Raw genomic sequence first — 26253 nt, 5'->3', positions numbered from 1 at the left:
CTGCAGTCCTCCGGCTTCCGCCTCAGAGGATATTCAAATCAGAGTGGATCGTTGCGCTGTCTGACAGCGTTTATATACTGTTTCCTGATGGGCGTGGTCACGCAGTGGGCGTGGCTACGCCTTTTGACCGCGCTGGCGGTGAGGGCGTTCTCCTGTATCAGCGGTGGGCTCGCTGTGTCAGGAGGGTTTGGGAGGGCTGCTTTAGCGCTGACAAGCCGGCGCTGTATTCAGGGTGAGCTTCGTTCGATTTTTAAAACACAAATAACAATTAAAGTGACAGTTTTAAAATCAGTGGTCAAATGTGAGCGTGCAGTCCTCCGGCTTCCGCCTCAGAGGATATTCAAATCAGAGTGGATCGTTGCGCTGTCTGACAGCGTTTATATACTGTTTCCTGATGGGCGTGGTCACGCAGTGGGCGTGGCTATGCCTTTTGACCGCGCTGGCGGTGAGGGCGTTCTCCTGTATCAGCGGTGGGCTCGCTGTGTCAGGAGGGTTTGGGAGGGCTGCTTTAGCGCTGACAAGCCGGCGCTGTATTCAGGGTGAGCTTCGTTCGATTTTTAAAACACAAATAACAATTAAAGTGACAGTTTTAAAATCAGTGGTCAAATGTGAGCGTGCAGTCCTCCGGCTTCCGCCTCAGAGGATATTCAAATCAGAGTGGATCGTTGCGCTGTCTGACAGCGTTAATATACTGTTTCCTGATGGGCGTGGTCACGCAGTGGGCGTGGCTACGCCTTTTGACCGTGCTGGCGGTGAGGGCGTTCTCCTGCCCCTAGTTACAAGATATGTGCAGGTGGGGGATCAGTCTGGGTTTCCACAGGTGGGGAAGGTGAATTGGCCCCCACAAATGCCCTTTTAAGCCTATTGAAGGTGCTCAGAGCCACCACTTCAGGGTAGGAGCATTTGCGCAGATTCTTGAGGGGAGGGGCAGTGGCCCAAAATCCTCCATAAGGTAAGTATGGCAGCACACTAGGTGGTTGCAGGAGGTAACTAGAGGGGGTGGGGGCAGGGCCGGCTCTAGGCTCATGGTGGCCCTGTGCAGGGAGCGTAGGTGGGGGCCCCCGGAAGAGGGGGTCCGGACGGGGCGGGACTGACCACATACTCCTTTCTCTTACCCTATATTATCAGATTATCATTTAAATGAATTATGAGTCAGGCTCACTTTGCTCTCAGTGAGGTCACTACCGAACATAACAACTTTATAAAGCACCAAGGGGAGAAAGATGACCTGAAAGAAAGGCTGCACACCTCTGCATCTTTCCAGACCATTTCAAATGTTTCTGATTCGGTCTCCAAATAGAAAGTAAAAAATACATGCTACAAATATAGACGTGTTAGCCAATCTCCCTCTTGAAGAATGTCCCTGAGTAAGTGAGTCCCTTCCATTTAGAAGTGATGATACACCACCTATTCATTCAATACCCCCAAATTCAGGATTGGATGCAGTTCTTTATCTTTCTTTTTTGCAAGGAAAATGTTGCTAACAAACCCAGCTGAACTCCAATCCGCTCTTATACAATTGTATTTTTTATGCACAGCAGTCTGCTCCACCATCTGCGTCTTCTCTGAAACTAACCAGTGGTGGCTGGTGACTTTTGAAAGTGGTGAGGGCGTAAAAGTTGTGTGAAGTGCACTGTGGCGAGCGAGCGAGCATAAGTACTTCATAGTTATCCGATTGTTTGTGTTTGCTAAACACAATCAATAAAATAGATGTTTAAAAATGCTTACTTTGGTCTGCTAAATAGGTCACATACTCCCAAGAATCCAACTTTAATTATAATAAATGAGAGGTGCAGTGGTACTTTCCTAGGAGTGCTTAATTTGCATGAGTCTATATGTTTCGGAACGCCCAATGCTTGAGGTCTGACTCTTTGTTGCTCTGCTGCCCATCTGAAGCCACTGCACTATCAGCCTGATTCATGATCGGGCCGTTTTGCGAGGCTCAAATAGCGAATCATAAGGAATCGCTATTTGAGACTCGCAAAACGGTAATCATGTAGGAATCGCAATATTTATTGCGATTCCCACTGATTCCTTATTTGCGATTAGCTAATTGCTAATCGCAAATAAGGAATAACTCCCCATGCATTCCTATGGGCCAAAAGGCCCATAGGAATGCATGGGGAGTATTCCTTATTTGCGATTAGCAATTTGCTACTCGCAAATAAGATAGCGATTTAAAGGGTGCCAGGGGTGTCCAAAGGACACCCTGTAGCACCCCTTAAATGCAAATTGAAACAGGTGTTGCGCACACACATGTCCAAAGGACATGTGTGTGTGCAACATGCAACTTAGAAAAATGCTTTTAAAAGCATTTTTCTAAGTTTTTGCTATTTACCGAGAGGTCTGACCTCTCGGTAAATAGCGGCCCAAAATTGCATTTTCGCAATTTTCAAATGCTTCATGAATTGCATTTAAGGAATCTCAAATAGAGATTCCTTAAATGTAATTCCTCGCAATTTAGCGATTTAGGATGCTGAATCCCAAATGCAAAAATCGCACTCGCAAAGGGCCGGATTCTCAGAATCCGGCCCTTTGCGAGCCGATTTAGCCTTCAGGAATAAGGCTGTATGGCCTCTGTGTAAAGCTTGTTGACTGAGGTCCATGCAATGTCACTGCCAAACCCCTGTCTGCTGCTTGTGCCAATTTCGGGCCTGCTTGTGCCTTCAATGTCTGCTCAACCACCTAGTTTTGGGGTGAGACTGTCATTCACTACCCACGAGGACACTGTTGATGCTGGTGTGATGAGGCGGGGTGGACATCTGCCATTATTAAGTATATTTTGTACAGATGGTGGGTTCGTATGTACTGCTGAGTCACAATGAGAACGGAGGACAGTGCATTGACTAGGTTGAGAAGGCAAGGCACTCACCAAGAGGAAGCAAATGTCTCTGAGGTTTGAATGTTATACTAACAAGTGTAGTTGATTATATCTTGGTACTTTCAGGGTCAAATAAAGGAACTTGAATAAAAGTAGTGCTGTTGTTTTTCTGATATATTTCTGTAGGCTGAAATCTTATTTTAACATGGGGATGAAAAAGCCTCCATTAACATTTGCTGCACCCACCTTGTTGAAATGCATGTCATTTTAAATGAGCAGGAGGCACCACGGCCGAGATTAGGGGCCTCACCTTCCCACTCCGAAACTGAATGCAGCTGTTGCTCCCACCTCTCTCCCTGTACTATAGGCTGCTCTAGTGGGCAGACGCTGAAAGACGCTGACTGGCTAGAATGAAGTCGTACAGGCTGACAAATGTATTGACAAGTTGATTGACACTCAGGTGTATGGATTTACCTACCAGTAGAAAAGCAGACTTATAGACAGAGTGACGGGTACACTGACATGTAGTCAAGCAGAGAGACCAACAATCAAACAGCCAAGCAAGCAGCGAAACAGGCCGCCCCATAAGAAGGATGACCGAGTGACTGGCAGACAGGCAATTTAACAAATTAAGGGACAGTGAGACAGGCAGTCAAGGGAGTGAGGGGACAGTCCGGCTGACACATAGAGAGAGGCCAGTGAGCGGTTAATTTGGCACGCAGACAAAGAAGCCAAGCATCATAAACGCCTGTTGACTGCCCCACTTAGCTGGAGCTCTCATCACAATGTGTGCTTGTGGGGTCGAGGATGCTTGCAGGTTCAAGGAATAGTTCTGCTTTTCAAGTTCTTAACTTTATTTAATGCCTGAGCACTGTCATTGTATGCAGACAAGATGAAAAACGTTCTTGTGCAAAGGAATTGAAATTAATTTAGCAAAAGTATGTAGATGTTCCTCTATCACATTGAACACATATAATATTCAGGGGAAAAAACAAGCATTAAGTTATAACCAAGATGCAGCTAGCACCAACCATTGCAGCTGAAGACTAACAGTTCGATAGGGATATGGAGAGCACAGAGAAAACGTTTTTACTTTTTTTCTACATGTACATGTAGCTGCTCTGAGCTCCTCCTCACCCCCCCCCCCCCCCCCCAAAAAGAAAGCATGAAACTCATGTGCTCAACAGCCGAATGACCCAAATCCAATACAAATATACATTTTCATGATACCATGCAGCAGCGAGCGTTGCTCGAATGCTTGCTTTACCTCTATCAAATAGGCCAGGCCCGAGCGAGTCATATACTCATTTACCCAGCTGGCAGCTGCAACGTTTTTTTTCTGTTTAGCTTTAGCTGCTGGTCCACTCATAGGAGCGAAGCTTCAAGGGAGGAAAATTATTTCGAGGGTAATGCCATCCTGAAATACATGCAGCGCGGGAAGCAGACTCTGCAAAGTGTGTCTTCAAAATTCAAGAAGACAAACTGCGCAGACTCGATTTTTTAACTTCCCGGCTTCCTTAGCTTAACACTTTCCTAACTCATCACAGGGTGAGGCCCACCCCACCCTGTGACGAGCTGGGAAAGGGTGGGGTATGGGGTAATCAGCTCTCCAGTATCCACTGCCTGATTGACAGGAAGCCCTCCGAATCGGCTGATCCGAATCCGATCCTCGGCTCGGTCGGTCGTGGCGGCCCCTCGGGTTTGGCGGCCCTGTGCAGGTGTACAGTTTGCACATGCCTTGGGCCGGCCCTGGTGGGGGGGTGCCCACCCACCAGGTAAAGAGGGATTCAGAGAGCTGGGAAGCACCAGCAGAATAATCTAGGCCCTGAGCAGGATTCTTTGCCCAGGCGAGTACTGCTCTAATGAGAGCGAGAGCACTGGCTCTTATACCTGAGGTAAATCAATGGGCCCTGCACAGTGGCAACAAAGAAACTGGTCCCGCAAACTAATGCAGGCAGATACACCCTCATATAATTACGAGCGGGACAAACTCATTAAGTCGGCCCGGGCTATCTGCCTCACGCAGGGTTAATAACCCCATAAGTCTTACCCCACAGGGTGTCTCGCTCCAGGGGGCCAGGGCACTCACTGTGACAGCTAATAAGGCAGGCAGAGGCGCTCAGCATGTAACCGTAACTGACATGCACTCCGCACCGCGCTACGGCAATTAATCACTGAGACAGAGGCGCGCCCTTTAGCGGACGGCAGACCGCCACGTTCTCTTAGGACCCAGATCCCCCAGCATAGCCCCACCTCCCCCTTCAAGCATAAAGTACCCCACAGTTAAATCAACCAAAGAGATTTGTGTGGGTAAAAAACGGCCATGTTTAATATCAACATTTCATAAACATGACAAGGCAAATCAACTGCATACTTCAAAATTACAACACACTTTTAATATTGACTTTCATGATTTGCAAGATTATTATCCCCCCAGCACCAAGGGGCCTCCTGGCTCGCACCCCTCAAAATGAGTTTTCCACGCAGGCGCAGCGCGCCTGCGCCCTTGAGCGGTGGGCCCCCACCTCTGATCCTTGTCCGCCATTACCGGGGCCCACCCCCCAACCACCAGGCTGCCCAGGTTCCCAGGAGGCTCGTAATCTGTCACCCTAGCTTCCCCAGCCGGTGGTCACTTTTCTCCGGGCGAGCTTACCGTCTCTCCCCTCAGTGCTGGCCTCGGGAGTACGCAAGGCGGACTCCCCTCCATTCTGTAAGTCAATGTAACTGTTCGCAGGTCTCTTTACCGCCACAAGGGTGGCCCAGGCCTTCGGGTCTGACACGCTCCCCACCTGCGTTCTGTATGAAAAAAGGCCAAAGTCCCATGATCCATGTATCCGTGCCCAAGTCAGATAAACGCACTCCATCGTGATGATACATTGCGTCCCCAGAGATCATTCTGTGTGGGATGTGACATAAGCGGCCCTTCACTGAGCACGACTTTGCCAATTCCCCGTTCAGCCGCCTCACTGCCACGTTCAAGGATCTCGCCCGCACTCCGGGGCCCCAATGTTATGCGTGATATTCTGGCAGACCAGGCGATTCTGGCCAATGGGAAAATTTGCCCTAACCAAGCAAATTCTGTCAGCAACTGCGATCATTGTGATACCTCACCTCACCAATAACCATTCAGTGTGGAATGCGACGCGAGCGGCCCTTCACTGAGCACAACCCGGCCCATTCTCCCTTGAGCCGCCTCACCGAGACATTCCAGGCTCTTGGCCGAGCTCAGGGGCCCTCCGCCCTGCGTGGTATCATACCTGGCCATCGAATTCTGCCAAGGGCAAGACCCTTCCCAGCTCGGCAACTACGTTAACGGCCCCTCTCCGACCGTCGGGGAAGAGTGCCCCAGTACTGAACCACCGTGGCAGGGCACCCTACTGAACAGGAGAGAAATGGAAAAGTCAGGCACAGTCATGACCGAATTGCAAACATCATTCAACAGCCACCTAGGCTTGATATGACGGCGAAACCAGCCGACCACCAGTATCCTATTTTCATCACAGTGTTAGATGGTGAGCCTGCCCTTTCTGCTAAGGCTGCTGCCCCAATTCTAAACAACCCAACTGAGGCCGTTGGTTCCTTAGTACAAGCCATCTGTTGTTTAAAACTTGTAAACCACCTATCATGATTATATACCGGCTATGAGTCAGTTCCTTAAATCTACAAGCAATATCTTTGACTGGCGTAGTGAGAGCCATAGACTAGGAAAACTGAAGAAAAGCTCCACATAGTTAATCAAACAAAAGATCGACTAGTTCAAGTTTCAAGTTTTATTGTATTTGTTTTGGTTCTCCACTGAGAACCACAAATATTAAATACACAATATAATAATTTAAACAGTTTTGATAAAATTTTCATACTAATACAAAATTAAAAATGGTTTTAAAAATTTGTAAAAATTGTGACATACAAATTCGTTTGGCGGAACTTTACATAAAATAATCAATTCCTGTACTGAGTTAATTCTGCATTTTGAATAAACTGGTTGTAAAAATCTTTTCCTTGCCTTTACCACTGACACATTTGTGCAAGTAGACAATAAATGTTCCAAGTCCTGCTCTTCACCATTACATAGATTACAAATAGGGTTTTCTTCTAAATACCACCTAGATGTAAGGGTTTTTACAGGGAGTATTCCGAATCGGAGCAGAACAATCGATCTCCTAACCCCATGGTACAGGTTAAAATTAATATATTGTTGAGGTTTCTTATACTCAATAGTTTCAGTAATATTTTTATATAAAGACAGTTTAAGACAATGTTGAGAGTCAAGGTCAAAACTTAGTCTTGTAGTAAAGTGCTTTAAGAAAAGTTTCAATTCGGCAGGAGTCCAAGAAAGTAACAGCTTGATGTTGACCTCTGATAGCTTAAAAGCAGATAGGGCATTTCTTGAAAATACATAGTTCGATGATTCACGTTCAAATGTTTCAATTTTTATCAGGAATCGGAGCGTTCCTTCTTCAGCATGGAGGAGATTATACGCCCACCTGATGATATTGGCGATTCCTCGGGCATAGGAGCTAGTTAATGAAAACTCAAGACGGAGAGCTTGCACTGGAACCAACTGGGATAACTTCATTAGTTTCCGTAGGATCTTTCCTTCTTTTAAATCTAGAAAGGACCACTGACTTATTGGTATGTGTTCAAGTGCGTACGACAGTACTGGTGGAACTTTGGCACTATATACCTTAAGCATTGCAGAAAAATGTCTCTGTCCAGATGCAGCGTATAGCCGTAAAAGTGCTCCCACATGAACATCAGATTTCCGGGTTAGGTTCAAAGTATGGGACTTATTTTCTAAGGACTTGGTGAAGATTCTTCCTAAGTAGTTGTACTCATTTACCACTTCCACCGTTTTTCCCCCTAGGGACCAGGTGAATTTAGTACTCTTTTTTCTACCAGAGAACGGTACTATTTTTGTTTTCGAGATGTTCGGTATTAGGTAATTTTCCTCTGTATAGTTATAGAGAGCCTGAAGGCTTCTTTGTAATCCAAATGGGGTTAGATCTAGGATGATAACATCATCTGCATACAATAATGTATGTATTTTGTGGGAAGCAATTTTTGGCGGAAAGTTACTTATCTGCTGAAAACATTGAGGCAAATCGCTAAGATAAAGGGAAAACAATAAAGGAGCGAGGAGACATCCTTGCCTAAGGCTATTTAGGGTTGGGATAGCATTAGTAAGACCTTTTTCCTTCCCCATTTGGACTTGGCACCAAGTATCTGTATCTAATGCTGATAATAAATGTAGTATGTTATCCGGGATACCCATATTACTGAGTTTTCTCCATAGTGTCGCTCTGTCTACTCTACCGAATGCCGATAAAAGCAGCATATACAACCTGAGATTTTATAGTAAAATATTTATCTAAGATGGTTTGCAGAACAGTGATATTGTCGGTGACTGAATGCTTTGGTCTAAATCCAGCCTGGTATAGGGGAATCAGTCCAGATGAAAAGGCCCAATCTTTTAAATGATCTAATACTGTCGCTGTAAAAATCTTTCCAGTTGCGTCCAAAAGGGCTATCTGTCTATAATTACCAGGATACAGCCTTGTACCCTTTTTGTGTATGGGTATTATAATGCTCCCCTTCCAGGATTTGGGTATATCTCCAGTACTGAAAATGTAGTTGAAAAGAGGAGATAACATCTTACTCCACCCTTTGGGGTTGCATTGGAGGACCTTAATCAGTATTTGGTCCGGACCTGTTGCTCCTGTCGATCTTGCCTTTCTTATGTGTAGCTCAATAGAGAATGGGCTAGAAACTACACAATCTGAAGATTTTATTTTTGAGTTCCTAACAGAGTGGTAGCTCTTTTCTGCGGTAGTATTTAATTTATATAAATTGGTCAGATAAAGTTCCCATTCTGATGGAGGCACCGGGATAGTTTGTAATACTTTTTTCGTGCCTATCTCTTTAGCGATTATATTCCAATACACACGTTGATTATTTTGTTTCGCTGCTATCTGCAAATCTACCTAGTTTTTATCTTGGGTTGTTCTCTTGCTTTTTTCTCTTTCTCTCCTGCATTGATTTTTCAATTTGTTAATTTCTAGTTGTCTAGCTGGTGATTTTTCTAAAAATTGTTGTCGTATCAGTTTGTTTAGATAAGTCGTATTGCTAGTTAACTTTTGTTTTTTGTTTTGATTCTTTGTAGGATGCATCAGCTTTTCCTGTAATTTTTGTGTTAATTTTTTTATCACAATTTCGAAATTTATTATCAGATGTGCTGAGTGTATTCTTTGCAAGAGTTGTCTTGAGTCAATTATGGAGATTATTTTGGTAAGAGTAGCTGAATTCCAATGAATCCGTCTTTGTGTTGGGTTTACCAGGACTGTACTATGGGTATACATAATTTGATTTGATTGAGACTGTTGTGCTTTCCACTCTGCACTTAACTGTAGTATCGCATGATCACTACCATCAGCAAAGTTGATTTTGAGTTGTAAAACTGATCTGAACAGATCATAGCTAAAGATCATGTAGTCCAGTAGTGAGGAATTACAGTTTCCCTGTCTCGTATTTGAGGCAGGGATGTCTCCTTCTACATTGCCATTTAATATTGTTCCATTTAGAATGGGTAGTGATGCTATTAGAATCTTCCCTCTTTTATCCGCCTTATTTTCTTTAGGAAGAAGTGGAATAGAGATTCCCAGGGCCTCGTATGTGAGCCAATTTGCCCATTTCAATAATAACTCATTAGATATTTTCCTGTTAAAATCACCCATGATAAAAAGCGATGGATAGCCCTGATTTTCTATTGTTTGTTCGATATCCTTTAGGATTTCTATAGTAAGAGCATCCATTTTTACTCCAGGGGGGATATAGATGTTGTAAATTAGTAGATCTTTTAAGGTTTCTGGAGAATTTGTCTCGTACTTGATTTTAATACATTGGTGATTCTTAGAGTTAGTTGGAATTACTTCTTGTGCCCATTTGTAGTCTTCATTTAATAGGATCGCTATCCCACCTTTCGCGTGTCCCCGATCGACCTGTTCTGCAGGGATATCATATACAAAATATTTCTCATAATTGAAGTTTTGTGTAGACCAAGTTTCTTGGAGGGCCACTATTGCTGGGGAATCTTTTGTTATTTCAGCCAATTTTTCTTTAGTTTTCCCCGTATGTTCCATGAAGAAATCATCAAGCCTTTGCTAAACAGAGAATTTGTTATCCTTAGTCTGTTTATTACTGTTCAAGGTTTCCGAAATCCAGGACCAGGAATGATCTCTCTTTGTTATTTTAACACTGGGGGTTTTCTTACTCCAGATTTCTCTATTGCCGTTCTTTATGGACACAAATATATTTTCTGTAGCATGATCTAGGGTATTGATGGTGGTGTTAAGAGATTGGTTAGATCGAGGCTTTTTGGGAGATTCATCTGGTATATATCTCTTTTGAGGTTCGTATTTTAATACGGGGCCAGGTCATAACCGTATTTGTGTAAAGTGTCACTCTCCTGCAGTATGATTCCTGGTATCACTGGAGACCAAAATTCAACAATCGCATTTGACATTTTTAATTTTTCTGGAAACATAACTAGTTTTATTTAGTTACGCGCTAGAGATTGTAACAGCCGAATTTTTTGTAGCAAACTAATGATTCGGCCGTGGTTGAGTGGTGCTTCGTCAGAAGGGAATAGGTCTATAATTTCCAGAAAATTGGACCTAGTCTCCTGTGTTTGCAGATCCTTTTTCTGAGTAGAGAGAGTTCCTTTTGAGATCTCTCTTAATGCCGGACTTGTTGGACCGTGTCCTGATGGTAGAAAATGCGTTGCCTTAGGATTTAATTTACTCAGTTGGTCTGAGTTGTCTCTTTGAATTTTTGTCGGCGATTTCTGCTCCTTTGTTCTCATAGTCTGGGGCATTTCTGCGCTTTATTCTAATTCAGGTAAAAGAGGAGAATTGTTCTGAAATCTTATTTTACGAGCTTTCTTTTTCTTAATTCTTCTTTGCGCTTTTCTCCTTTTCAGTTTAATCAACTTTTGATTTCTTTTGCCATTAGCGCTTTTTTGGCCCTGTGTGTCATCATTAGGTAGCACAATCTCAACATTTGGTTTAAGGTTAGATGTTGCAGGACTGGTCAAGGTGGAGTTAGATTTTCTTTTAGTGAAAATTAGATAGTAAGCTACAGGCTGCTGGGGAGATACTGTTTTGGTTTCCTCCTTAAAAAGGTTTCTAAGAGAGTATGTATGATTAGGATCCGGTTTGCCCTTAGGTTCCTGTAACCTGGGCCCGTCTTCACGCCCCACAGAGGGGCCCCAATTAATCATGTGCGACCCCCCCCTCTTTTCTCCACAGCCTCCATAGCCCCCGGTTGGTCGGAACAGGAGAGATACAGTTGTGATGACGAGGAGGAAGAGGACTGGGGGCCCTTTAAATGGACTGGAAGTCTGATGGAGGAGGAGGAGCCACGCGCTCTGATTAAAGGCGACGTCGACAGTCCACAGGTGTGTTACTACACTGGAGGAGCGGACAGAGTGAACGAGAGCGGAGAGGCGGGGAGCAGCGAGGAGAAGTGGAGCAGCGGAGCGAGGTGGATAAACGAGGAAAGCGTAGCGGAGGCGGAGAGACCGGAGAGCAGAGGACAGAGCACGGAACCGTCGTCTCAAGAACCAGCGGGACCAGAGGAGACTTCTGGAAGTACGGAGAGCCAATCGGCCGGACCAGCGAAGCCCGGAGGCCAACCCCACGAGCCGCCCAGCCGTACGCCAGGAGGGGTACGGCTAGCAGAGGTACGTGAACGATTCCTGGGGTGGTGGAGGAAGAAAGGCAGGCGCCTGACGTAGAGTACATAGTTTCCCCGAATCACCTGGGTTCCCCGCACCAGCAACCACCCCCTTTGTTTTCCCTGTCACGTTTCTCTTAAACAGTGCACCGGGTGCTTCCTTCACATCCCTCACTGTCCCCAACCCCCTCTGCACACCGAGGCTTATCCACCAGAATACTTACTCGTCCTCTCTTCTGTTTGTTCCCTCGGTGTTCGGCGAGAGCAGATATAACGGAGCCTCCGGAGCCCAGCAGAAGGAGGAGCCCCGTTCGGAGAAGGGAGGAGGGAGTACTCCGGAAGACCCGGCAGGAGAGAAGCCGATCACCCCGTAGAGGCTCGACGAGAAAGACCTGTACCGATAACCTGTTGGCAAAAATAAAACAACATACAACAAAAACTCACCTCCTACCAATTCCTAGCCCCGCGGTAACAGTGGTGGAGAATGCAGGCATAACCTCCGTCTGTCCACCAAAGATGGATGAAGTTGTACAGGCCCTTGTACAAGGACAGGAAAGACTTGAAAGGATTGCCGAGCAGCAGCTGCGTGCTGCAGAGGCCGACCGGGAGATCATCAAAGCGGCTGTTGTAGCCCGTGCCCTAGATCCCCCAATAACAACCAGCTCAGTGGCAGTAGGCGGAACACCCCATACCATAGGAGGTGTATCGCTGCAGAAATACCAGCCCGGTGAGGATCCGGACGCCTTTCTTCTCAATTTTGAGAGGGCAGCTCGAGCATGTGGCTGGCCAGGAGCGAAATGGCCGTTCTTCCTGGCCCCATTGTTGGTAGGAGAGGCTCAGGCGGCCTACCAGGTGGCGAACCCCCGCGGAGATACCTCCTATACTGACATTAAAAAGATTATATTGGACCATCTAGGACTGGACAAAGAGGCGTACAGGCTTCGGTTCCGGAGGGAGAGAGGCGTAACGGGGGAGACGCCTAAAACATTGTTTGTCCGCCTAAAGATGGCAGTGGATAAATGGCTCAAACCCAACGAGAGCACGAAAGAGGAGATAATGGACCGTATTTAACTTGAGCAGTTTCTAGAGGCACTACCCTTCTCTACCCAACGGTGGCTAAAGCAACACCACGACCTAACCACTAGCCAGGCAGTCGAGATGGCGAATACATTCTCACGAGTACAGCAGAGACCACCATGGGTGGGGGAGTCCGAGAGACAGAAAAACCCTTTCAAGAACGAGAAGAGACCTGTGAAGGCCCAGGAGCAAATGAAACCCAGGAATTGGAGGCCGGAACCCCTGCCACACAGTGGGCCGCAATGTTTAGAATGTGGTACCTGGGGACACATTGCCCGTCATTGCCCCCGTCGGAAACAAGAAGAGGAGCCCATGGAGGTCGGGTACTTACCCCGGACAGTGTTATATTCGGCCGAGATGGGGCACGCATATCGAGTGAGTTTGGATATAAATGGTAACCCAGTAAAAGCCCTTCTCGATTCCGGATGTCGCCAATCAGTAGTACAGGCCCACCACGTGCGTCCCCACCAGGTTCTGCCCAAAGAAAAAGTGTATATCAGGTGCATCCACGGGGACGTGAAACCCTACCCCGTGGCCATACTCCCGTTGGTTCCCCAGACTGGCGTCCCCTACCGAGTCAAAGTGGGAGTGTTGTCCTCATTACCAGAGGACCTAATAATAGGAACGGATAACCCGGCTTTTCTGGATATGTTTAAGCATAGCATAGCGCCCGAGAAAAAGGCAAGACCTCCTACAGGGATACGGAAGTCATTGCCAGCCTTGGTCTCTCCAGAACCATGGGTACTGGACAGGAGTTTTCAGTTCACCCAGGCCAATGATGCGACCTTGTTCAACGCATGGGAGAGTGCGCACCAAAACCAAGATCTTGTTCCCATCAAGTATCCTCGCCTGTTCATCAAAAACGACTTGCTATACAGACAGGGGAAAGAAAATGAACCCGAGCAGTTGCTGGTACCAGTGTCATTCTGTGAGCAAGTGCTGTTCTATTCCCACTCGCACTTAGTAGCAGGCCATATAGGAGCCGAAAAAACGACGCAAAACCTACTGAAATGCTTCTACTGGCCAGGGATCTATAAGGATGCAATGGTATATTGTAAGTGTGCCGTAACTGAACTAGAACCCCTAAACCATTAGTAACACTAGAAGTGATAGCCCTGGGCATGTAAAACTTCCCTTCCTAGACTTATCTATCTTTCCCGAAGATGGGAGTCTTCAGAGTGAGTTGTTCACAAAACCTATGGCGAGAAACTCACTTTTGTCATTCAACAGTCACCACCCACGTTCCCTGAGGGAGAACCTTCCTGTGGGCCAGTTCCTCCGAGTCAAGAGGAACTGTTCATCTAAAGAATTATTCAAAAAACATGCAACTGTACTAGCCACCCACCTAGAGGAACGCCACTACCCTAAGCACCTTGTGAACAAAGCATGGAAGCGTGCCTCGAATAATAACCGCGAGGCACTAATTGAGAGACGTCCACCAAAACCACCTACTGAACGTCTGACATTTGTCAGCACATTCAACACAATGTCCAACCCTGTACAAAAACTGGTCCGCAAACACTGGGCGATTTTGAACAGCACTGATGCGAATCTTCCTTTACCATTGTTCGCATTCAAAAGGGCACCTAGCTTGCGCGATACCCTTGTCCACACAAGACCTAGGACAACCAGGACTGACAGTTCTACAACTTTATGGAACCTCCCTCCGGTCTCTGGCCATCACCCCTGTGGGTCATGTAGTGTCTGCCCCCAGACTGAGAAAACAACTACAGTCGACATAGGGACAGGCAAGACATGGTTACTCAAGAAACACACAAATTGTAACACTGACAACGTCATTTACATGATAACCTGTCCTTGCTCCTTACGATATGTCGGCTACACCACCCGCAAGATCAAAATAAGAATAGGGGAACATAGAAGCACTATTAGATGTCGTAAACAGGCCACCAAATTAACAAATCATTTTTTAGACCACAGACATACTGCCGATGAGATGAAATGGGTCATACTCGAACAGCCATTTATTCCAGCACATATCAGTGACGTGTCCAAATTTCTGTCCTTCTGAAGAGTCACATTCAAGGCTTAAACAATGATATACCTTGGACATCGCTATAATCTACGAGTCAGGGTATTTTGGTACCATCTCATCACATGAATTCAATTTAATTGGGATCCTGAATTGTATAAATCCCATACTGTATTTTGGTACATCTCTTTGAAACTGCTACACTATTCCGTATTCCAGCCCTTGGTGCTACACTGTACTAGTATATATTCATGTACATTGACTGTAATTCTGGCCCATGCATTATAGTACATAAGTGTACTAGGGTCTGTATTACTGACAGTAACCCGACATCAACATATGCGCTGCTTTTTCAAATAGATCTCATGGCACTTGTAGCATTGGACACACTTCCAATGATTACATCATGGTTCATCTTTATTTAACCTGACATTGTGTTCCAAATCACAGCCCCTCAGGTGGCGTTACATATAAATATATGCTTTGGTCCTCTTTGTGGCGTTATACAAGTAGATGCTTTGCCTTGTACATTGAGTCTTATTCTTAGATATACAGTATATAGTAGTGTATATTCAATTGCTCACAAGGACTGCACTACTACTAATGTCTGAACATCAGCGCAAGCGCAGTTCGGTTTACACTGCACATGCGCGTCTCGACAATAAAGATCCTTAAGACGACGCATGCGCAACACACTCGAGATACCTAGCGCATGCCCAGATCTGCCGCAGTGCTTCACTCAGGCGGCGATCCACTAAACCGCTCACAAAACTGTTACTGATTAGCGCTTCAGCGCAAGCACATTCCTTTTGACTATAACAACGCATGCGCGACTCGAAACCATTGATCTTCGACGCATGCGCAGTCTAACTCAGATGCATAGCGCACGCGCATATCAACTGTAGTGCCTCATTAGCGCGGCGATTTTACAATCCCCTACACAGCTGGGGCTAATCAGCTTATCAACGCGGATATAAATAGACATGCGCGCCCACGACCTAGCTACCTCCACTCCCTCTCGGACGCTGGTGTAGAGGTACCGACGGAGAGGTAGGGTAATACATCCTGCTGCCCCTCACTTTATTGGGAACCAATTTTTAGCCATCTTAACGCCATTTAAGAGCTCTTTGAGTTGGGATTTTAATCTGAGACTCTTGTTAACTTGTTTCCTGCATAGTATTGGCCATGAGCTGTAAATGAGGTTGAGTCTTTTTTCTTGACAACTAGGTTTTGTTAGGAGATTACTGGGAATGCAAACAAAATTTGAGCATAAGTCCCTCTGCTATTTTTCTGAGGTTCTTTTTCACATTTCCATCCTAACTAGAGCGGGGCCTCCTTCTTCCCGAGTGGGTGCCGGGTGAGGTGAGGCGTACTCCCACACAATGCTGGGTAAGTCATTACGCTTTTTACACATAGCCGTGATTGTTTACACGTATTAATATAGACAGGATTAGATTGTCTGTTCTGTTAGCGGTGAGTGACCATCTCACCGCAATGTTTGTGTGCTTAGTTACTTGTTCTAGTTTCCTTAATTCCGTTACACACTATATCTTCTGATGCACGCTTATCCTCCTCTTTTCATAGGAGATACTGAAAGATCTGGATTCCCTCCAGTACACATCTGGGCTCAGAGGAACTGGTAGGATTTATCCAGCGTATATAGCGTGAACAGTCACATAGTTTTGTTGTTTGTAGTTGCAGTCGCAGTTTCCCAATGGTCCTGAAGAAAGCTTAGACCAGCAGTCAGTTTAGCTGAAACATGTCGACCTCCACTCACTTTGCCTATGTATAGTTATTATTTCAAACTATTTGGTCATTTTTAATATTGACCCTAGTACCATACTGATTAAACTTAATTTTGGTCCTTTGAGTCAATTTTATTTTCACTTGTTCACTTTAATTTTTTCACTTGCACTGCACCCCATTAGCATCACCAGTGAAGCCCAGTGGCCTGGATTTACATCATGATAATCCATCTCCGCACCATCACTAGGTGCATTGTCTGAGATTTGGATTGGTGACATCTCCCACATGACGACACTCCACCAAATGGGTGGGCTGATGGGATTTTCTTTACCAGCCCAGGGCTATCACTTCTAGTGTTACTAATGGTTTAGGGGTTCTAGTTCAGTTACGGCACACTTACAGTTTTTCTGGACCGGACCACTTCCTTGGTTGTTGACATTTATAATAAGGGCATAAGTGGTTCTGGTCGTTAAATAAGCCCTGTTGACCCTCCCTACATCTATTTTCTGCAATGGTATATTGTCAGGAATGTGACATTTGTCAAAAACGGAACATGACCAGACCACCCGCAGTTCCATTACACCCTCTTCCGATTATAGGAGTCCCATTTGAGCGAGTAGGGATGGACCTCATAGGACCTCTACCCAAGACCAGAAAAGGACACCAACATGTGCTAGTTGTAGTCGACTACTCCACCAGATTTCCCGAAGCCTTCCCACTCACGTCGGCGACAACAAAGAACGTAGCAGACAAAATGCTGGAACTATTCTCCCGAGTGGGTTTCCCAAAGGAAATATTAACAGACCAAGGGACCCCCTTTGTGTCTCGCCTCATGAGAGAAGTATGTACCCTCTTACACATACACCAAATCCGCACAGCAGTATACCACCCCCAAACTGACGGACTAGTGGAGCGGTACAACCGCACCCTGAAGACTACCCTGCGAAAGATGTTGGAGGTAAACAGTGCGGAGTGGGACCAAGTTCTCCCCCTCGCATTATACGTCATCAGAGGACAAAAACAAAGCAGCATGGGTTTATCCTCATTTGAGCTGCTATACGGTCGCCAGCCTCGGTCTCTATTGGACATGACAAAGGAGGCATGGGAGAGGGAGACCCCGGAAGAGATAGCCAAGACCCTGGAGTATGCCAGAAACCTTCGGTCCAAACTTGGCAAATTAAGAGACTTGGCGTTTGACAACCTGGAGAAAAGCCAGGTGAAACAGAAGACGATGCACGATAAAGGAAAGAAATGGCGAAGACTCTCCATAGGCGACTGGGCTCTGGTCCTTCTGCCCTCCTCGACCCAGAAGTTCAAAGCGGAGTGGGGCGGACCCTACAAAGTCATTGAAATGGTTGGAAACACCAGTTATCGACTACAGATCCGTCCCCGGAAAACTCAGGTGTACCACATAAACATGTTAAAAAAATGGCTTGGTACACCCCCGGCCGAGATCCATCTGGCAGAACAGAAAAAGCCCGACCCATCAACGACCCTCGACAAACTCGTGATCAACGAGGATTTGAGGGAAACAGAGAGACAGGAGCTAATGAAGACACTACAAAACCATGCCCCGGTATTCTCCGATATACCAGGAAAAACCTGCCTGGCAGAACATCACATCAATACCATACCTGGGAAAAGCGTCAAGATCAAGCCATATCGGATACCGGAAGCCCAAAGTAAAGGGATTCGGCAAGAAGTAGAAGAGATGCTGAGACTAGGGGTTATCCGACCATCACACAGCGACTGGTCAAGTCCGATCGTTCTGATCCCTAAACCGGACGGGACACGTTGGTTTTGTATGGACTTTAGAGCGCTGAATGACATTTCCACATTCAAAGCTTATCCCATTCCGCGGATAGATGAACTCATTGAAAAACTGGGAGAAGCCAAGTATATCAGTACGATCGACCTTACCAAAGGATACTGGCAGGTCCCTCTGAAGGAAGAAGACCGGCACAAAACCGAGTTCACCACAGAAGATGGAAGATACGAATTCACGGTTCTCCCGTTCGGCCTACATGGCGCACCCGCCACCTTCCAAAGGTTGATGAACAATGTGCTTAAAGACCTCTCTGCCTTTACGTCAGCCTACCTGGATGACATTGTCGTCTTCAGTCCGGACTGGGATACACATCTGCAACACCTGCAACAGGTGTTGGAAACCCTAGCCCAGGCAGGATTGAGAATAAATGCGAAGAAGTCAAGGATCGCGTTCCAGAAAGTAAAGTATCTGGGTTATGTCCTCGGTCATGGCCTTATCGAGCCACAAGTGGAGAAAGTGAGGGCCATAGCAGAGACCCCGTTCCCGACAACAAAAAAAGAACTGCGTGCGTTTCTGGGCCTCATTGGCTATTATAGACGGTTTATTCCCCGCTTTGCACAGATGGCAGCCCCCCTCACAGACGCCCTCCAGACAAAAGTAAAACAGTCGGACTTACGGACACCCACCCCGGCCATGTCAGAGGCATTCACCTCCCTTAAACGGACAATCACCTCGACCCCGATACTCACCTCACCCGACTTCTCGCGTCCCTTTTCCCTCCATACCGATGCCTCGGACTACGGTATCGGGGCCGTGCTGTCTCAAGTGGGTGGGGATGGTATTGCTCATCCAATTCTGGTTATTAGCCGGAAGTTGTTTCCGAGAGAGCTCAAGTATCCGACTGTTGAAAAGGAATGTCTGGCCATCAGGTGGGCTGTGGAGAAATTGTCCTATTACCTGGAGGGTCGTCCGTTCACGCTGTATACGGACCATGCCCCCCTTCTCTGGATGGCCCGCAACAAGTCCAACAATGCGAGGGTCATGCGGTGGTTCCTGGCGCTACAGCCGTATGCCTTTAGCGTCCGCCACGAGAAAGGGGTGGACAATAAGGGGGCCGACTATCTGTCCAGGAATCCACTTCCCGAACGGAAGTGTTCAGGGGGGATGGTGTGTAACCAGGGCCCGTTGTCACGCCCCAAAGAGGGGCCCCAATTAATCATGTGCGACCCCCCCCTCTTTTCTCCACAGCCTCCACAGCCCCACGGTTGGTCGGGACAGGAGAGATACAGTTGTGATGACGAGGAGGAAGAGGACTGGGGGCCCTTTAAATGGACTGGAAGTCTGATGGAGGAGGAGGAGCCACGCGCTCTGATTAAAGGCGGCGTCGACAGTCCACAGGTGTGTTACTACACCGGAGGAGCGGACAGAGTGAACGAGAGCGGAGAGGCGGGGAGCAGCGAGGAGGAGTGGAGCAGCGGAGCGAGGTGGATAAGCGAGGAAAGCGTAGCGGAGGCAGAGAGACCGGAGAGCAGAGGACAGAGCACGGAACCGTCGTCTCAAGAACCAGCGGGACCAGAGGAGACTTCTGGAAGTACGGAGAGCCGATCGGCCGGACCAGCAAAGCCCGGAGGCCAACCCCACGAGCCGCCCAGCCGTACGCCAGGAAGGGTACGGCTAGCAGAGGTACGTGAACGATTCCTGGGGTGGTGGAGGAAGAAAGGCAGGCGCCTGACGTAGAGTACATAGTTTCCCCGAATCACCTGGGTTCCCCGCACCAGCAACCCCCCCCCCTTTGTTTTCCCTGTCACGTTTCTCTTAAACAGTGCACCGGGTGCTTCCTTCACATCCCTCACTGTCCCCAACCCTCTGTGCACACCGAGGCTTATCCACCAGAATACTTACTCGTCCTCTCTTCTGTTTGTTCCCTCGGTGTTCGGCGAGAGCGGATATAACGGAGCCTCCGGAGCCCAGCAGAAGGAGGAGCCCCGTCCGGAGAAGGGAGGAGGGAGTACTCCGGAAGACCCGGCAGGAGAGAAGTCGATCACCCCGTAGAGGCTCGACGAGAAAGACCTGTACCGATAACCTGTTGGCAAAAATATAACAACATACAACAAAAACTCGCCTCCTACCAATTCCTAGCCCCGCGGTAACAGTTCCATAATTAGTTTCTTTCCGGTTTGGGTTGCAGTTTCCTTTGTTTGAGGAAAAGGTGTTTTTATTGTTTCAACTTTTGAGTTAATAGAATATTCCCCATTACATTTACCACAAACTTTGTTGTTGCTGTTGACTTTGTTTGCTCGTTCTTCCTTTTTTTCTCAACTAGGAATTTGAGAATTCCTAGTTGGGTGTCAAGTGTTTGGTCAGAGTTTTCCAGTATGTTCCCTAGATGAATGAGAACTGCTTCCAGGATACTTTGCAATGTGAACAAGGATTTGGATATTGGATTATGGTCATTATGAAGATCAATACTTTTCAAGAGAGAAAGATCTGGTGATTTTTCGAGGAATCCCTCTTGGTCTGATGATTTTTGTGGAGTACTGCTCTGTATGTTCTGGGTTTCCTTTTGTGGTCCCATGTGATATATTAAATCTTTGATGTTGATATCTGGACAAGTAATGTTATATTCTAGGGATTGTTGTAATTTGGATGATTCCGATATTATTGAACCAACTGTAGTGGAGGTCGGGATTAACTCATCCGATTCGGTGGAGATACTTTTTTAGTTTCAAAGGTATTTTTATTGAAGATTTCAGCAAGCATATATTGAGACGTCTCAGCAAGAGGTACAAGCAAGAGGCATAGATAGCGGACGGGACAGACAAGCATGTCTTCCCTAGCATGAAGGAACAAGCAAGGTACATATGCCAAGGGAGCAGTACGACATCGTGAGTGTGAAAGAGCTGTATAGCAATCAAATGACATGAGAAGAACAACAAGAACCAAGAACTCCCCTCCCCCCCCCCAGAGCCCCCCACCCCGACCAGTGTGCTCTGAAGTGCCAATGGGACCATCAATGTGCCATGGAGGTTTAGTGTGGCCGATCTGGAAGTCACCGAGAGTCATCGGTGGCATTGGTAAGACGTAGGACCCGTAGGTATTTAGGGCATGTGATTTCATTGAACTCCTTGGACAGGAGGGTCAGTAAAGGAAGCCACGTCTTCCGAAAGGCTTCAGTTGAGTTAGTGAGTGTGGCATGAATGCGCTCCATCCCAAGGGTGAACCAAAGCTTATGAAGCCATCCCGTGTGTGTAGGCTTAGTCGTGGATCCCCACAGTGATAATATGTGCTGCGTGGCCGCCTGCATGGCGATGCCCATCTGCCGACCTCGCAGTGACTTTAAGGGGAATGTTAGTGCGTTAGGCAGACCCAACAGAGCGTATGCAGGGAATCTCGGGACTTCAGTCTCAAAGGTGGAATCGATATCATCCAGGACCACATTCCAGAAGTCTCCGAGTTCCGGGCATTCCCAAAGAATGTGGGTCAGAGTGCCCTTTTCCCCACATCCCCTCCAGCAAAGCTCGCTGCGCGCCGGCGTTTCCCTTGTGTAGCCAGACTGGGGTGAGGTGCCAGTACATGGCCAAATTTACTGCCGTTTCCCTCGCTTTGGTGTTGCGTGTGTTGTGTGAGGCTCTGTAATATACATACCCCCATTCTTTGGATGTCAAAGCCCTACCCAGTTCAGCCTCCCAGCGCTTTTGGCTCGGTGTTTTAACCGGGGTATGTGGTGGTGTGAGCATTTTGTAGAGTTCAGAAATGAGGTGTTTGTCCATATCTTTAGTAAGCAGCCATTTTTCAAAGGCCGACATGGGGCGGCTCACCAATGCAGCGATTTCGGGATTAGTGAGCCAGTGTCTAAGTTGAAGGTATTGGAAGAAATGAGGGTTTTCTATGCTATACCCCTGTTTAATGTCCGCGAAGGGGAGCAATCCCTGCAAGTCAATAAGGTCACCTGCAGCTCGACATGCCGTGCCTCGCCATTGAGGGAACCTGCCTGCGCCATCGCCCGGAGGGAAATCCGGGTTATCTAATATGGGAGTAAATGGGGAGGGAAAAGTGGTCAACCCGTGTTTGTGTGCTTCCCTATCCCATACCTGTAGAGTTGTGCGTGTGATGGGGGATCGCAACATGTACCTCAGCCTATGCAGTCTAGCGAGGAATGGAACTCTCCAAAGCGGCATTCGCGCCATGGCCCTGTCCTGGAAGAGCCATCTCTTCTCTGACTCGGGTCGGTATCATTCTACTAGGTACCGGAGTTGAGATGCTTGGAAGTATCGCAGAAGGTTCGGGACACCGAGACCTCCTTCATCCATGCTCCTATATGCCAGTAGTTTGTGGATTCGTGCTCGCTTTCCTTCCCAGACAAGGGTAAACAGGATATCTTGTAGGGTTTTCAAAGTACCTGCTGGGGGCATAACTGGGATCGTTTGGAACAGATATAGAATCCACGGCAGAATCGACATTTTCACTGCCACCACCCTCCCCAGCAGGGAAAGAGGCTGCTTGGACCACCTCGCCAGGTCCGTCCGGATCTGGGCGGTGAGAGTGTTATAATTAGTGGAGACCGTGAGGTCTGTCGAGGGAGTTAAAGTAATCCCCAAGTATGGTACTTGGGTGGCTAGCTGAAGACCGCTCCCCTGACCTATGACGGGGGCCCGCGAACATGCATGTTTGCCTAAGGGCAAGATTAAGGATTTGTCAATATTGATTCGGAATCCAGAGACGGTTCCGAATGAGGCAAGTTCCTCCATAAAGGCAGGTATAGAGGAATCAGGTTGGTCCAGGGCAGCTATGACGTCGTCCGCATACAGACTGATAGTATGGGGTTCGCGTCCGAAATCGACGCCCTTAATCCTTGGATTGTCCCGGACCTTCTGCGCCAACGGCTCTATATACAGCGCAAAAAGGAGGGGGGAGAGGGGACACCCCTGCCTGGTGCCTCGCTGGATTTCGAACGGTTGTGAGTGCACACTACCCAAGCGGACTTTGGCCTGCGGGTGATGGTAACAGCTCGCTATGCAAGAGCAGAAGTGGTCGCTAAGGCCAAATCGACGGAGAACATGTTGTAAGTAATTCCAGTTCATGCGATTGAATGCTTTTGCTGCGTCGATAGTGAGCAGCGCCGAGTCCGAGGCCCGAAAGTGCGATTTATCAATAAGGTGTAGCACCCGCTTAGTGTTATCGCTACATTGGCGGTTGGGGACAAAGCCAGACTGATCGGGTTCCAAAATTCCGGGGAGGCACGTGCGGCGAGGATGCCCGTTAAGAGTTTCAAGTCAAGATTTAACAGTGTAATAGGACGGAATGCAGAGCAGTGCGTGGGTTTCTTCCCGGGTTTTGGCAGCACCACCACCTCAGCGGCCAACATGTCCGGAGGTATGGCTCCTACTCCCTCAAAGGAATTGAAAAGGCGGGCAAGCACTGGGGCCAGTTGCCGATTAAAGAGTTTGTAAAAGCCGGCCGAGAAGCCATCTGGCCCCGGGATATGGCTGCTAGGACCTCATCTTGGCGAATAGTGGCGTCTAGAGCCTCCGCAGTAGTCTTGGGGATCGCTGTGATAGCCGTCTTGGCCAGATAGGCCTCGATGTCCTCCGAAGAGGTCTTTTCCTCCCCATATAGGGAAGCATAATAGGAGCGAAATGCCTCGGCTACCTGGACGCCATCAGTGAGCACCGCGCCGTTGGTACCCACGAGATGATTGATCTTAGCCCGCTGGGTTTTGCCCTTTAGAGCGCTGGCCAGTAAACGGCCCGTTCTATTCCCTCCGACATAATAAGTATGTCGAAGACGGAGAGCTGCGAATTCTGCCCTATCTATATCTAGACTGGCTAATTGGGCCCGAGCCGCCTTTAACTGTTTCCACACGCGTGGGGCGCAGGTGCGACTATGAACCCGCTCCAGTTCCGCGACGCGCGCCGTGAGGTCATCCCGTTTACTTTTGCGGTCTTTGGCCTCTGCCGCCGCAATGGCTATGAGTCCACCACGTACAACCGACTTCAGGGCTCCCCAGAGGGCCGTCACAGAGATGTCGGGTGTGTCGTTGGTGGTCAGGTAGTTAGTGATGCACTCACCAATTCGTTTAGTGACATCAGGCCGTTGCAGCAGGGTTTCGCGAAAGCGCCATGGGCCACGGGGACGGTGGGCCGCTCGAAGAGTGAGGGAGAGCTCCACCGCATCATGGTCAGAGATGGCCGCTGGTACTATGGTGACCTCCTTAAGAATCTTCATAAGATCCGAGGAGCCTATGAAGTGGTCGAGTCTGGCATAAGTGTGATGCACATGTGAGTAGAATGTGAATTGCGAGGCGTTTGGGTGCTGGGTTCTCCAGAGGTCTATTAAGTCCCTATCTGAGAGCCATTCACGACCGCTGGATGACAGAGCCCCAGTTCCTCCATAGCAGTGCCCGGATCGATCAGCGTGTGTGTCCATAACAATATTGAGGTCCCCGCCCAGGAGTAGAGGTGCATGCGGGGTCTGAAGTGCTTCCGAGATAGCGCCTTTCAGGAAGGTCTCTTGTCCTGTTTTTGGGGCATAGAGGGAGCCAATCGTGAGGGTCGTATCACCCAGTTGAAATGTGTGCACCAAGAGGCGGCCCTTGATCTCCCCCACCCTGTTGCCCACCCTCCCCTGGAAAGATCTAGATATTAAAATTGCAAACCCCGCTGTTTTCGTTGGAAGGGAGGAGAAAAATTGATGTGGGAAGGCTCGGGAGCGCATCCTATGCCAATCTTTCTGCAGGAGATGGGTCTCTTGTATTAGGCAGATATCTGCTCCAGAGTTCTCCAAGTAGGAGAGAACAGCCCTCCTCTTAATCGGGTTGTTTAGCCCTTTCACGTTAAGTGTTATAATCTTAAGAGTAGTGTCCGTCATTGTTCAGGAGACAAGTGGCACAGCGCAGAGTGGACTGCTGTCGCGTTACAGTATCGTGTGGTGGCATGTAGTAGGCCGTGTGTTCCCCGGTATCCCAGCGGGCCTAGTCATGGACCCTGTGTGTAGACAGGGGACACATCTCGGCATCGGCACATCAGTGAGGTATCCCCCCGCCCAATGATAAATCTAGTCTGGCACACTGGTCCCCACCCTCGAACACCCCCTAGCCCAACAAGCCCCCCCAAAACAACCCAGAGCCACCATAGTCTTCAGTTTTGTATACGTAAGCGAGAGTGGTTGTGAGTGGCGGCTCTGCAACTACCCCCCCAACTCAGCCTCCCCCCTCCCAGTCCCAACCCCCCTGAAACGTGTAGTCCCAATCCTGCCGTTTCGCACAGGATCGTGGTAGAAAACATTGAAGGGGTCATCTCCGACGGCGGCCCCTCCGGCCTCCCCACCCGACCCACCCACCGTATGAGCGGAACGTGTGCGATGCAGAGTCTCCCTAGTAGAAGCGTCTATTACTCCGGGGAAGAAGTTTCTTTGGCCACCTCCGCCACCGCCGTCTCACGCTCCCGGGAGATGACAGAGGCATCCGGTTTAAGGCGGTGAGATGGGGACCGTTTATAATGCACAGTCTGCCAGCCCCCCCTGGATGATCCTTGCGAGCTTCTGAATACAGGTTCAGTATCGACTTGGTCCAGACCCAGGAGGTCACATGTGTCTTTGAGTGACCGCAGCTGCTGTAGTCGTCCGTTCCATTTGAAGATTATTCGAAATGGGTGCCCCCAGGAATACGGAACCTCTTTCTGCCGTAAAAAGTCTGTCACTGGTTTGAATTCCTTCCTTTTTTGGAGAGTGATGGAGGAGAGATCTTGGTAAAGGGCAATGGAATGACCCTGAAACTGAATGGGCTGGGCTCGCCGGGCTTCACGGAGAATCCGCTCCTTCAACGGAAAGTCCGGGAGGAAAGCCAGGGTGTCTGGTGGCGGAGCCGGAGCTCTACGAGGCAACCCCACCCTGTGCGCCCTATCTATGCGGATGTTAAAGTCCTCCGCCTCCCCCAAGATGTTTCTGAATAGGGCCTGCAGGTATGCGGTGACATCAGTCCCCTCTTCTTTCTGAGGGACCCCCCGGACCTGTATGTTGTTGCGACGGGAACGGTTTTCAAGGTCCTCAGCGTGGGCTTGGAGGTCTAGCTGTTGGTGGGTGAGCCGCAGGACCTCCTGTTGGAGCTGTTCAATTTCG

The sequence above is a fragment of the Lissotriton vulgaris genome, chromosome 12 (assembly GCF_964263255.1).
Source record: "Lissotriton vulgaris chromosome 12, aLisVul1.2, whole genome shotgun sequence".
In the NCBI taxonomy this organism is placed as follows: Eukaryota; Metazoa; Chordata; class Amphibia; order Caudata; family Salamandridae; genus Lissotriton; species Lissotriton vulgaris.
Note: the sequence above shows the minus strand (reverse complement) of the source record.